This window comes from Parasteatoda tepidariorum, chromosome 1 (genome assembly GCF_982258835.1).
Source record: "Parasteatoda tepidariorum strain Cologne lab strain chromosome 1, Ptep-v5.0, whole genome shotgun sequence".
Lineage (NCBI taxonomy): Eukaryota > Metazoa > Arthropoda > Arachnida > Araneae > Theridiidae > Parasteatoda > Parasteatoda tepidariorum.
Window position 1 is genome coordinate 39,253,579 of NC_141755.1, and position 12,490 is coordinate 39,266,068.

Genomic DNA, 12,490 nt, shown 5'->3' on the forward strand with positions numbered 1-12,490 from the left:
ATATTAACTAAACGAAAAATCGCAACTCAATTAAGAAAATAAATGAAAATAATATAATCAATATTAGAAAAAACTTTTCGTCACCAAGGGTTTAGATACAAACGCGATCAACCCATATATAGTATAAATATTTCTTATTATAATTACTTTACCAAGTAAAAAGCAATTAATGTTTTAATGCTTCAATTGGTTGCTTATTAAAAATAAGGTATAGATAGAAAAGTAGGCATTCGTAGTTAATAGAAATAAAAAAATTGTTCCAAGCAATTTTTGTCCCAAGTTTTTAAATAAAATTTTTTTAAGAAAATATTTTTAATATTTTTTTCATATATTTAATTCATTAAAATTTAAGAAGTTGCAGATCAAATATAAAAAGGTATGAAGGTATGTTACAAAATTTCATAAAACTTTAACAAACCTTCAAAAAAAATTTTCATTTTTTATTTATTAAAATTCTTGTTGTAGGTTAATTTAAAGATCTCTTTCAGTAGTTACAAAAAGATTTTTATTTATTTATTTCAATAATTTTATTGTTACGCTTGTTTATAGTTACTTCAAAAAGAAATACCTCAGAAAACAGTTCACAGATGGCGCTGCGTTAAGCGTCTCTAACAACGGTTGCCATGGCTGCTGTCCGGAATCATCAGAGGAGGGAGAAAGATGTTGATGGTGAAGATCGGGAGTAGTGTCGTATCTTTATTGTTTTATTCACCGGCAATTTATAAGGAATAATTGGATATACACTATAAATCTTCGCATCATCTATAAGGTAAGCTTTGATTCCCCGTAGCATTTTCACTCCATCGATCTCAGTGAATTAATTTTCCGCAATTTCGCTTCCAGCTTCCGTAACATCGTACCCCCCTCAGAGTTGTATAATGCCGTTAGGGGACGGAAAGCCGTGCGAATAATCCGGAAATTAAAACAGTGTTACCTAGATTTTCAAAAATGCATACAGTTATGCACAGAAAATAATTTTGAATTACTGTGCTTTGTAAAATGCAATATTGTTCAGCAGTAAAACACAATATTTATAACAACATTATGTCAAAAATATAATTGAATCAATAATTTCTGATCTTGAAATTTATGCAGGAATGTTGTTGTTTCTTTGTTTTTGCTTTTTTTTCTTCAGAAAAGTCAGTATTATTTCATGAAATGTCTTAAAGTATAGTAATTTAATCAACTTTTATAGCCATGAAAATCCTTAAATTTGAAAAGTTTTAAATATAATATAGAGGAAATTTTTATGTAAAATTTATTTCACGTTTTGTTTTTATGTTGGAATGGTTATTGAAACTAATTGAATTATGGTTATTGAAACTAATTGAAGACTGATGTTAATTACATAAATTATGTTAATTATAAAATTTTACTCTGCATGAATTGTTTTTAAATTGAATCAAGTATTTTAATACATAATTTAATAATAAGTATAATGTGAGTTAATAAAAAATCGAACGGTGGCACGTAAAACATAAACTTAAACTTTGTGTAGATTTCTGCGCTGCTTCCAAAACTCATTTTAGAATTTTATTTCTATCGAATCTGATCAAGAAACTTTTATCTGCAACAATATAATCTTTGATAGAGAAGATAAAAAGAGCTTGGGTACTTTTAAAATCAATTTTGAGAAAAATTCATAAAAAAATATTCAACTTGAAAATAAATTTTTAAATTAAAAATTTTTACTTTTTATTTTTACAATGCAAACAACTTCCTAAACCAGTTATAGCCTGACGTTTAAATTTTTTTTACACTTAGTTGCGAAATTTTTAATTTTTATAACTTTACTAAACCACTTATGATTGTGAAACAAATGTAATATTTCATATTATATATCTAGGTGTTGCAAAGATTGACGTGATTATTTTATCGTCTTATAAGTCTTATGTAACCCATCACAATAAATAATTTTTGTTTGAAAAGAAAAAAATAGCTAAACAAAGTTCCTTAACCTCGTGACGCGGAATTTTTATTATACATATTTTTCATACTTTTTTTCATTATTTTGTATTAATATGAATCAAAATATTTTAAAAATATTATATTTAGCATTTTAAAAATTTATAGAATGGAAATACAGCATGAAACAGCGATGTCTTTTTCTGCATTAAAGATAAAACCATTCAAAAACGGCTCACTTTAAAACAATACCTTTTCAAATCTGCATCTATTTGCAGTTATTTAGATCTAAAGGAAATAGTTATTCATCACTGAAATTTTTTTAATTTACAAAATCAGTTATTCATAAATTTTTGAAAATCAGAATTTTTCATAATTTTGCATTATATATTTTAGATCAAATATAATTCTGTTAAACTAACAGATGCTTTAGTAATCATTGGACTGTTTCTTATAATTAAAAAATTAAAATACAGAAATATACTGTTGATAGTAATTAGAGCGTCAAAAAAATGTACAAAAGCGACACCGGTGTCTCAACTACGTCAAAAGGTTAACAACCATAATAAAGTTTCTTAACAACAGTATAACAGAGAAACAACTTATATAATAATTGGTAAAATTATTTTTTTTTTCTTCATGTAAAACAAAATTTTCTTCAGTAGAAAAAAAAAATGATAGTGTTTTTAGTGAAGGGTAATTTCTGGAATTTCTATTTCAGTAGCCATTAAGCTTTCATTGTGTTATTGTTATTATTATTACTATTATTCAATTATGCAAACTGCTTTAGGAGATATTGTTGCTTGTTCTTTGCTGTCAGACACCGAAATTATTTGAAATATAAAATATACTATTGATGAGAGTGGAAACTGATAAGTTCTTTTCATCTGCTCCTGCTCTTTAAATAATGATATTCTCTATAGAAATTTGTATGGTATAGTTTTGCATTCATAAATATTGTTCATCACGTGACCAATAGGAGTCTTAAAATCGTATACCATGACGAAATGGGACTATTTTTCCAGTCCACCTACACACAAAGATGAGAATAATCAATGAAGTTGTGTATCTTACCTGTTGTGATCTTTAATTTGCAATAAAAAAACACCATCTATTAAACAGCATCAACTGTCTAAAAGTTTGCTATTTCTATGTAATTATTTGCAAGCAATTACAAATATCTGCAACAATTATCTTGCTGTTAATCCGTCGATAATATTCGAAAATCGGCGAATAATAATATAGAATATTCAAATGGAAAGTTAGCAAATCTAGCTGGCTTTGAAATGTATAAATACACGTCATCTATTGATGATGACTTCGTATTTTACTACTATTTGTTTTGATTTATCTATTTTGTGTTTGCAATGTGAGGTTATTTTCTATTTGCACTTTTTATGTGTTACATTTAAAGGGATTACAAGTATTTATTTTTTAAATTAAATTCTTTTATTAGTGTAGTCGAAAGCACAAGTTGTTATAAATGGCAATTTTAGTCAGATATTGAATTTGACCATCTGTTTTATGTATAAAATGTCACGTGATGAACTCTCGTGAATTTGAAAAAAATATTTCAAAGTCAGCTAAAAGCATCGTCATTAAATGAAATTAGTGGATAAATTAACTTTAACTTTAAATTTTTGTTTTTCATTTTTTTTTATCAAATAAATAAAACCGTAGAAAAGGTAACAATCACGAAAAAATACACCCGCATTTATACGTTCAAAATTTTTTCATCTCTTTTATTTATTTATTTTTCTGTTTTAAAATCTAAATAGCGTTGTTTGATTGCAATTACTTAATATTGCAGACAATTTGCTAATTTTAATATTTCAATATTTAACGTTTACGCTGTATGAATGTTGCGAATATTATCTACAAACAACGAATCACTGACCTTAACGATTCCGTTATTTTTATTTATTTTTTAAATGTACATTAAATATATATTTCGCTATTTTTCTTCTTCTTGAGAGCTAGGAAAGAAAATACCTGAAACGCATTATTTCTCCGCAAGAACAATTCTGAAGCTTCATAATTACGACGGGGTGCAAGGTGTCGGGAAGTCACGTGACAGCAAGTTTTTTCTTTCTTTCTTTCCTTCTTTATTTTTTTTTCTCTCACGATTGTCAACATGCGCTACAAGCTAAGTTACTGAATTTTCCATGTGATCTTGAACAAGCTGCATATTTGTAAACAAAGATGTTGACAAGTGTCTTTTTTTCTTTTCGCATTAGTCACATTATAAATTTCCTTTATCGAATATTTTAACTTGCTGAATTCATCTTTTCGTCTAATAATTATCTCATTTAATATTTATCTCGTTTAATATTTATCTCGTCTAATATTTATCTTGTCAAATAATTATCTCGCCTAATAATAATAATTCGGCCTATCTTATGCGTTTTATTCCAAATAACTCTCAACTATATATTTTACCTTAAAACTCGAAACACTTTATGAACTTGGTAGACAACTCTACAACTACTAACATTAATATAAAATATGAGATTTCATTAAACACAATCAAATATAATTTCATCAAGTGAATTTTTTTCCTTCAATTTTTTTTTGTCTTTTACCAGTGTCGGAAAATCTACATTATTTTTGTAGTTTACTACAATCATTTTGTTACAAATGTAGTTAACTACAACTACTTTTTTTTTAAATGCAGTGACTACAAACTACTTTGGAATTGTAGTAACTACTTCACTACTTTACGAAGACCAACTTGCATTAAATGTACGCGAATAATTAAGAAAAATTTATTCATGTTTACATGAGCCAGTTTGTCATTCCAAAAAAAAAAAAAAAAAATTCGAATTATTTTTCGTTTAATCTTCAACTTTTTCTTCCTTTTACGACAGCGAATATTTAATTTATAAAATGCGAAATAATTAAATAGTTGAAATTTTTCAATTGCTTAATGCTCTTTTATTTTCTCTAAAAAATTAAGTACATTGAATATACGTTCCCTTCCTTTTAAATAACATCAATGTTTTACGAGTTTACATTCACATGTGAAAGTGTGACACTTAATCACTAATTATCTATTTTTCGTAATGGCTATTTGAAATATTAGTTATAAGTAATTTTAAATATGTAATTCCTGTTAACACTCAGCTGCAGCCATTGGGGGTTATTTTCATTGCATCCATTGACGGACCCTCGAAGATTTGTACCCATCAAATTCAAAAATTAATTGCATTAGAGCCGTTCTTTTTTACTAAACTATCGTTGAAAGTAGTTTCCAGGAATCGCTACAAACTACTCAAACCATCAAAACCATCAAATTCGAAAATTAATTGCGTTAGCGCCGCTCTTCTTTACTAAACTATCGTTGAAAGTAGTTTCCAGGAATCACTACACACTACTCAAACCATCAAAACCATCAAATTCGAAAATTAATTGCGTTAGAGCCACGCTTCTTTACTAAACTATCGTTAAAAGTAGTTTCCAGGAATCGCTACAAACTACTCAAACCATCAAAACCATCAAATTCGAAAATTAATTGCGTTAGCGCCGCTCTTCCTTACTAAACTATAGTTGAAATTAGTTTCCAGGAATCACTACACACTACTCAAACCATCAAAACCATCAAATTCGAAAATTAATTGCGTTAGAGCTGCGCTTCTTTACTAAACTATCGTTGAAAGTAGTTTCCAGGAATCACTACACACTACTCAAACCATCAAATTCGAAAATTAATTGCGTTAGAGCCGCACTCCTTTACTAAACTATCGTTGAAAGTAGTTTCCAGGAATTGCTACAAACTTCTCAAACCATCAAATTCGAAAATTAATTGTGTTGGAGCCGCTCTTCTTTACTAAACTATCGTTGAAAGTAGTTTCCAGGAATCACTACACACTACTCAAACCATCAAATTCGAAAATTAATTGCGTTAGAGCCACGCTTCTTTACCTAACTATCGTTAAAAGTAGTTTCCAGGAATCACTACAAACTACTGTTTTTTTTGTATTGAACTATTCACTACACTACCTTTTTAAAAAAAGTAGCTCTCCTACACTACAAACTACGAAAAAAAAAGTAGCGACTACAGTAGTTTCACTACTTATAGTGCGCTATTTCCTACCTCTGTCTATTACCGAAGGTTTGACCTTTAATTCACTATAATTAATTAATTACTGTTATAATTTCATCTGGAAATAATTCTCTTCGTCTAAGCATTTTCAATTCGTTAGTACATATCCAAACTATATGTCAAAAACTAACTCATCACCTTTGAAATATAATTAAAATTGTTTTTGCCTCCGGGCTGCTTTAATTTTAGATCTTGGAGTCACTTTAAGTTTAATAAGCCCTCTAATTTAATTTAGCAATTCTAAAGCGAAATACGTAAGTTAAACTTAAGTTCTAGCACTTTCATGAAATGCTAAAGACTTCTTTAACAAAACATTAGTGTGTTCAAGTGGGGTTTTTTCTTTTTTTTATGATGGAAAATATTTAGACAAAAAATAACGAACATTTAAGTATCCTAAATGGTATTAAACTTATGAATATTTTCTCTTTTTAAATAACTTGTGATCATATTTAAAGTACGTTATAAAGTCAATATTTTATAATTATTTAGAACTGTTGTTTATTTACCATACAAATGGCCAACTAACGCAGTTTATACCACTTGCATATTCCATAAATTAGTTTTATCAAAATATTATAAAATAAATGAAAGCTATACTTTCTTAGCCAAATGAGTTTTCAGTTTCTCTAAGTGTGTCATTTATATATTTATTTATCATTAGGCGGAAGGTTCGAAACGTGTATGTATAAAATTGAAAGTAGAATTTGATAAAAATATTTATTCAGGTTTCGAAACAGCTTTTAACCTCATGGTATCTTTTGAATGGGCTTTATTATTTTTTCGTTTAAACAGGAGTTAAGTAGTTTAAGGCGTATCGAAAAATATTTGATTTGAACTCATTATCTATTTCTATGTTTTACGTGGCACCAAAATTGTGGGTAATTCCCTTTCTAACTAAATAACATTTAAGTAATTTATAAATGCGTAGGGCAATTATTATTTTATCTTTCTTAAATATGTTAATATTACACTACTATTTTACACTAAAAATACTAGTTCAGTTTTTGATTCGAAACTTAATGCAACTAGAAAATGAGACTTCGTAATTTTTTTTTCTTCCAGGAAGTTTTTTAAAATAAATGCGCATATTTATTGCTAAAACTTTTTTGTCATGCGATATTTTTGAAGTCAAATAGTAATACTAGATTGGGCAAACATTTAAAATATTTTGAGATTAACGAGGAGTGATTGGTTGGAGCTTTTAGAGAGCTTTAGTATTATTTATCTAGATATTTTTCGAATTTTTTTTAAAATTTATTATTGTAAGTTTCTGGCATCCTATAAGATATATTATTTTCTTTAAACTTTTGAATGAATTCAGATTCTCACGCAAAAATGTTGTGCCCGGCTAATGTTCTTGACGTTTTCACAATTCTTGGGTGTTCACACAATTTTATGCGATTAAGCTAAAGATCCAGCAAAATGCACTTCAAGTCTATTTTAAGTCTATATTTTATTTTATATTGAAATGAAGTATGACTAAAATGCCATACAATACAATAAGTTCGCGGAGGCGGCTTATTAGTTTTAGTGTGATTAGTAAGTAGCCATTCAATCAATTTCATTTTTTTTTTTTTGAATATCTGTATTGATTATTTTTATCTACACATTCAGATATGAGCTTAACTTTTTTTCCGTATGACTCCCTTTTTTTCGGGTTTTATTGAGAAAAATGAATGTGTGATATGAGTATGAATATCTGAAAAATGAATATCCAATTGAGAAAAATGAATGTGGGTTTAAAAATATCACTTGGGAAAAATTTTACACCAACAAAGCCTAAATTAAATATATAAAGTAAAATATTTTACGTGCAAATAAAGGTTGATTTCAAAGTGATGAGTTGTGAGGTTTATGTATAAAATGGGAAAAAAAATACAATTATCCTTAAAAAAATTAAACAATTCAAATTATCAAGTATTAATGAAATTGTTCCCATGCAACGCACATTTTTAGATAATTTTAATCTCCAAGAAATTAATAAGCATTATTTTAGTTGTTAAATTTCTTCTTTATTTATTTTTTATTTTATCTTCATTTTTTAACTTTTCTACCAGTTCACGGAAGTAGTTATGATTACTTGTTGAAATAAATTAACTCTCTAGTTTCGTATATAAGAGAAAAAAGGGTGAAATATTTATTACGGGTGAAAAATTAAAGAAAGAACTTATATACTTCGCTTAAACTATATGAAACTGTGTTTTTATAACGTTTTAAGAGTAAACATTTAATTATATTCTACTAATTAGAAATAATAAATCAAGTAAATGAACCAAAAAGGATTTGAATAGGATCGTTGCAAACAAGAGGGGAAAAAAGACCACTACATTTCGTTGTTTCGTTGCTACCTTTCAGTCTCGGCCAAAATATTATTTTATTTTCTCAGAGAAACTTATGATAACCGTCTTTTACTTGATAGGAGAAACAAAAATTAATAAAATACCGTTTTGCAATAATCATTTTTAATGGGGTAATTTTTTGGTCAAAATTAATAATAACCTCCTCTTTTGGTCAAAGTCAGAAATATCGCAAATTATTCCCTTTAATGGGTTTTTGTTAATGATCACCAATAAAGTTTGGTTAATCGGTCGAAATTAATAATAACCGCTTCTTTAGGTCAAAGTGAGAAATAAAAACGGGAAAAAATGACACTGACCAAACTTCATTGGTTATTATTAATAATAACCGGTTAATGTGAATAAATTTGCTTAAATTATTCACTTTTAACTGGCTAATTTGGTTATTATTAATATTGACCGGTTAGTATTAATAATAACCGTCTATTTACATTGAACGTAACATATTGACTAAATCTTTGACAATTATAAGTACAACTTTCGGGATGTTCGAATTGAATAACTTTTAGTTTTGTTGCAACAATCTGTTTATTAGCAATAATTAAAACTGAGCTGTCAGGGATATAATTAAAATTATAATAAATTTATTACTTAGTTATAATTAAAATGTTTTTAATTTCGTTGGAATATTTTTTTTGATTTCTATAATAACTAAAATGAAAAAAATAAGCTAATAAATAAGTAAATAAAATTGATGAAAAATTAAAAATGTAGTTATTTTTTCTTTCGTTGCCCGAAGTACTGTGCGAAACTACAGATTTAAAAAATGTTTTTGAAATAAACCTTGGTTTAAATTGTCTTGTAAACAATGGAAATATATTTCTGCCCCTGTAAAATGATGGAAGGAGCGGAGTGACTAAATTACGAAGGTCATTTTTACAATATAGATCGAACTTTCTGTCGTACTGTTTTTGAACTAATTAGTAAAAATTGCTGATAAATTTATTTATGCGTTTGTTTTGAATATACGTAAATAAAAATTTTAAAAGAACAGCATGGTGCGAAAATGTGGGAAGTTTTTTTTTCTCAAGCTTATTATTATTTTTTTTTTTTTTTCAATGACGCAAAATATGACCATTCACAATTTAAACAGACTGAATAAAATGAAGGAGAATTTTATTAAACATAACGTTGTGAATTCCAGTTAGTGCTCACGGAACCGAAAAGTATAATCGTCTCAGAAAAATAGGTAAGAGTTAATGTCATTCAATAAATTTTAATTTTTGATAAATAATTAAAATTAATTTAAGATGTATAATTCACTAATATATAATTAAATTACTCATGAAATGCTTTTAATTGATTTAACTAATAATCCCTTCACTTTATTTTAGATGTTACTAAATTGCGTTATTTTTATAAATAGAAGGTGTAAATAATTTATGCAATGAGATTGAACTATAAAATTTTCTTTGTTCGGAATTTCTGAATCTACGCTTTTAATTTTTTGTTTTTAATGATTTGAAATATTACGGCGTTTACTTTAAAGAGATGTAATCTTGTACTATGTGGATCAAGCACTTTTATATTCGTTTAATTTAAAACTTCACAGAAAATTATTATACTAAAGGATCAACATATGTCATTTAAACACATATATAATATCATTATTCAAAGGGGATAGAGCATTCGCCTTTCAATGAAGTGAACCGGGTTCGATTCTCTGGGATGGCAGGTCGATACGAATTCCGAATCCGGCTCCAACCACCGAGGTGACGTGAAATATCCTCAATAGTAGACGGATCACGGTTTAGAGTTTCTTTGCCATCAGGCTAACCGTGGGAGATTTCAGTGATTTTCCTCTTCATGTAACGCAAATGCCGGTGAATTCCATCAAAAAGTCCTTCACAAAGGCAAATTTCTCCAAATTTTTAGGGAAAAATTTGATAAAATTATAAAAAAAATATTTAAATTATTATAAATAAACCATTTATTTCATTATAGTTATATAATTTAAAATAAAAATTAGTCATTATGAATTTCACCTTATTTACGAATTCAATCTAGTTTCACATATTTAAATGCGAAAGCGAATTCATTTACCAACAACTCAATTTTTAAAAATAACTGTTGAAAAGGAGCAATCATCGAGACAGATTTCTTGGAAAAAAGGAGATGCTTTTTATAGTGCACTGTGCAAAAGTATTGCTGAACACTATTTCGCCAAACCAGGTGATTTTGTTGCGAGAACATGAAAACTTTTTTTTCTATCTTTCACTTAGCAGCGTAGGTAAAAAGACAGCTGTTAGGGCGGAAACAGGTGGCCTATGGTATGGGGTGAACAGGCGAATCTGGCACGCGACTCTGTGATTCTCAACCAGGTTGTCTGTCTACCTGTGTCAATAATTCATCTTAATAATTTAAAATTTTTCACAAAAAAATCAACTAGTAACGATTTAAAATTGAAATTTTAAAATTTACTTCTTTAATAAGTGATTTCAAATAACGAAATACTACTTACAACGAAAAGTTTCAAAATAAATTTTTATCGTAATATGATCTTATATGTTAAATCGATAGGAAAATGAAACATGCGAATTATAAACATCATAAAATGATTTTTTAAAAAAATCTATTATCTGCTACTAGTTTTGAGTAAGTGCATTTTTTTCCCTTTGCTTAAAATTTATTGTTGTTTACAAGTTTTATTACAAGGAAACAATACCTTTATTATGCTTATAGACTTTGACGCTTAGTAAAAAATGAACCCTTACTACTTAATTAATTATTTCAAACTAATTCATTTATTTCAAACTAATAGTCTCAATTAAAAAAAAGCAACAAATGTTTTTCTTTTATTTAAATAATATTAATATTTTTACACGTATAATTACATTTAAATAATGTAATATTATTATTTTCCTACAATAATAACGTATAATTAAATAATTTTATATCATTATTTGCATGTTTTTTATTTATTTATTATTATTTTTTTCTTTGGAAAGTTAAATTTAAGAAACACAAATCACTTACAAAATCGTTTTAATTATTTATTGCATAAATAATGAAAATATATTAAGTATTAATGCATTTTTAAACCTCAAGGTCTTAAAAATAATTTTTGTATAATTTCTGATGGTTATTACTAAGGCCCGGATTTTGATGAAATTTGCATTTTTTTGCATTTTTTGCATTTTTGGACATTTTTTGTCTTTTGGAGCATTTTTTATAGATTTATAGGGCATTTTTCTTTAAATTTTGGGGCTTATTTTGCATTTTAATGCATTTTTTAAAGTTTTTTGTTAATTTTTACCAATTTTTATTATTTTTTTATCAATTTTCATTATTACACTGGCTTCCAAACAATGAAGAAAATCTATAGGATGTTAACAGGTGAAGCAAAATCTTTTCAAATTGAAGAAGAATTGTCAGTAAGTGAGACCATCTTTTTCAAGTACGCGCCTATAACATCAGTAGACGTTGAAAGAAGCTTCTGCAGGAATGAAAATTTACTTTCAGACAAAGAGACGCTCGTTTACATTTCAAATTATCAAAAAACATTTAATAATCCAATGTAATTCTGATATTTAGTAATATTATGAGATGGAAGTTGTTATATCCATTTAAGTTTCTATACAAAGTAAAAATATTTTGGTGTCTATATATTTTCCTTTTTTTGTTATTTTAGGATATAACGCATATTTTTCAAACTTTAATGAACGTAGAACAAGTATTGCATTGCTTTATATTTTTTAAATGACTCATAATAATTTTAAGGAGCAAAACATTTTTTAATTCAATATTTTTACTTTATTTAAGGCATTTTTTGCGCAATTTTTGCATTTTTGAGGGCATTTTTTGCACTTTTTAAGGGCATTAGTTGAGATTTTTTAGGTCATCAAAATCCGGGCTCTAGTTATTACCATTATATTACCATTCTAATTTCTTTGGTTATTACCATTATATTACCATTAATTTTTTTATTCTTAAAAAAAAAAAAAAAAAAAAAAAAAAAAAAAAAAAAAAAACAAGCTATGAAATAATTTTACAACAGATTTTTGAACTATTATACTATTGTTTTATGAAAATTTGTAAGTTTAATAAAAAGCGCATTTTGCAACTGTTTATCGGTTTGTCCTGTTATCCTTGTTATTTCGAATCCTCTTATCTTTTCAACTTTCTT

The 12,490-nt window shown here is 26.9% G+C and overlaps 1 protein-coding gene across 2 annotated transcripts in view; it reads left to right on the top strand.

Annotated features, from left to right (window-relative positions):
• The first annotated feature begins 619 nt into the window (after positions 1–619).
• LOC107438242 (growth arrest-specific protein 2) overlaps positions 620–12,490 on the top strand; it is a 193,436-nt gene continuing 181,565 nt past the window's right edge. The window contains exon 1 of one of the 2 annotated variants that reach the window (XM_071179981.2): positions 620–769. The gene's annotated coding sequence lies outside the window, so the exon portion shown is untranslated. The remainder of the gene's footprint in view (positions 770–12,490) is intronic. The other variant, XM_071179984.2, reaches the window with a different exon arrangement.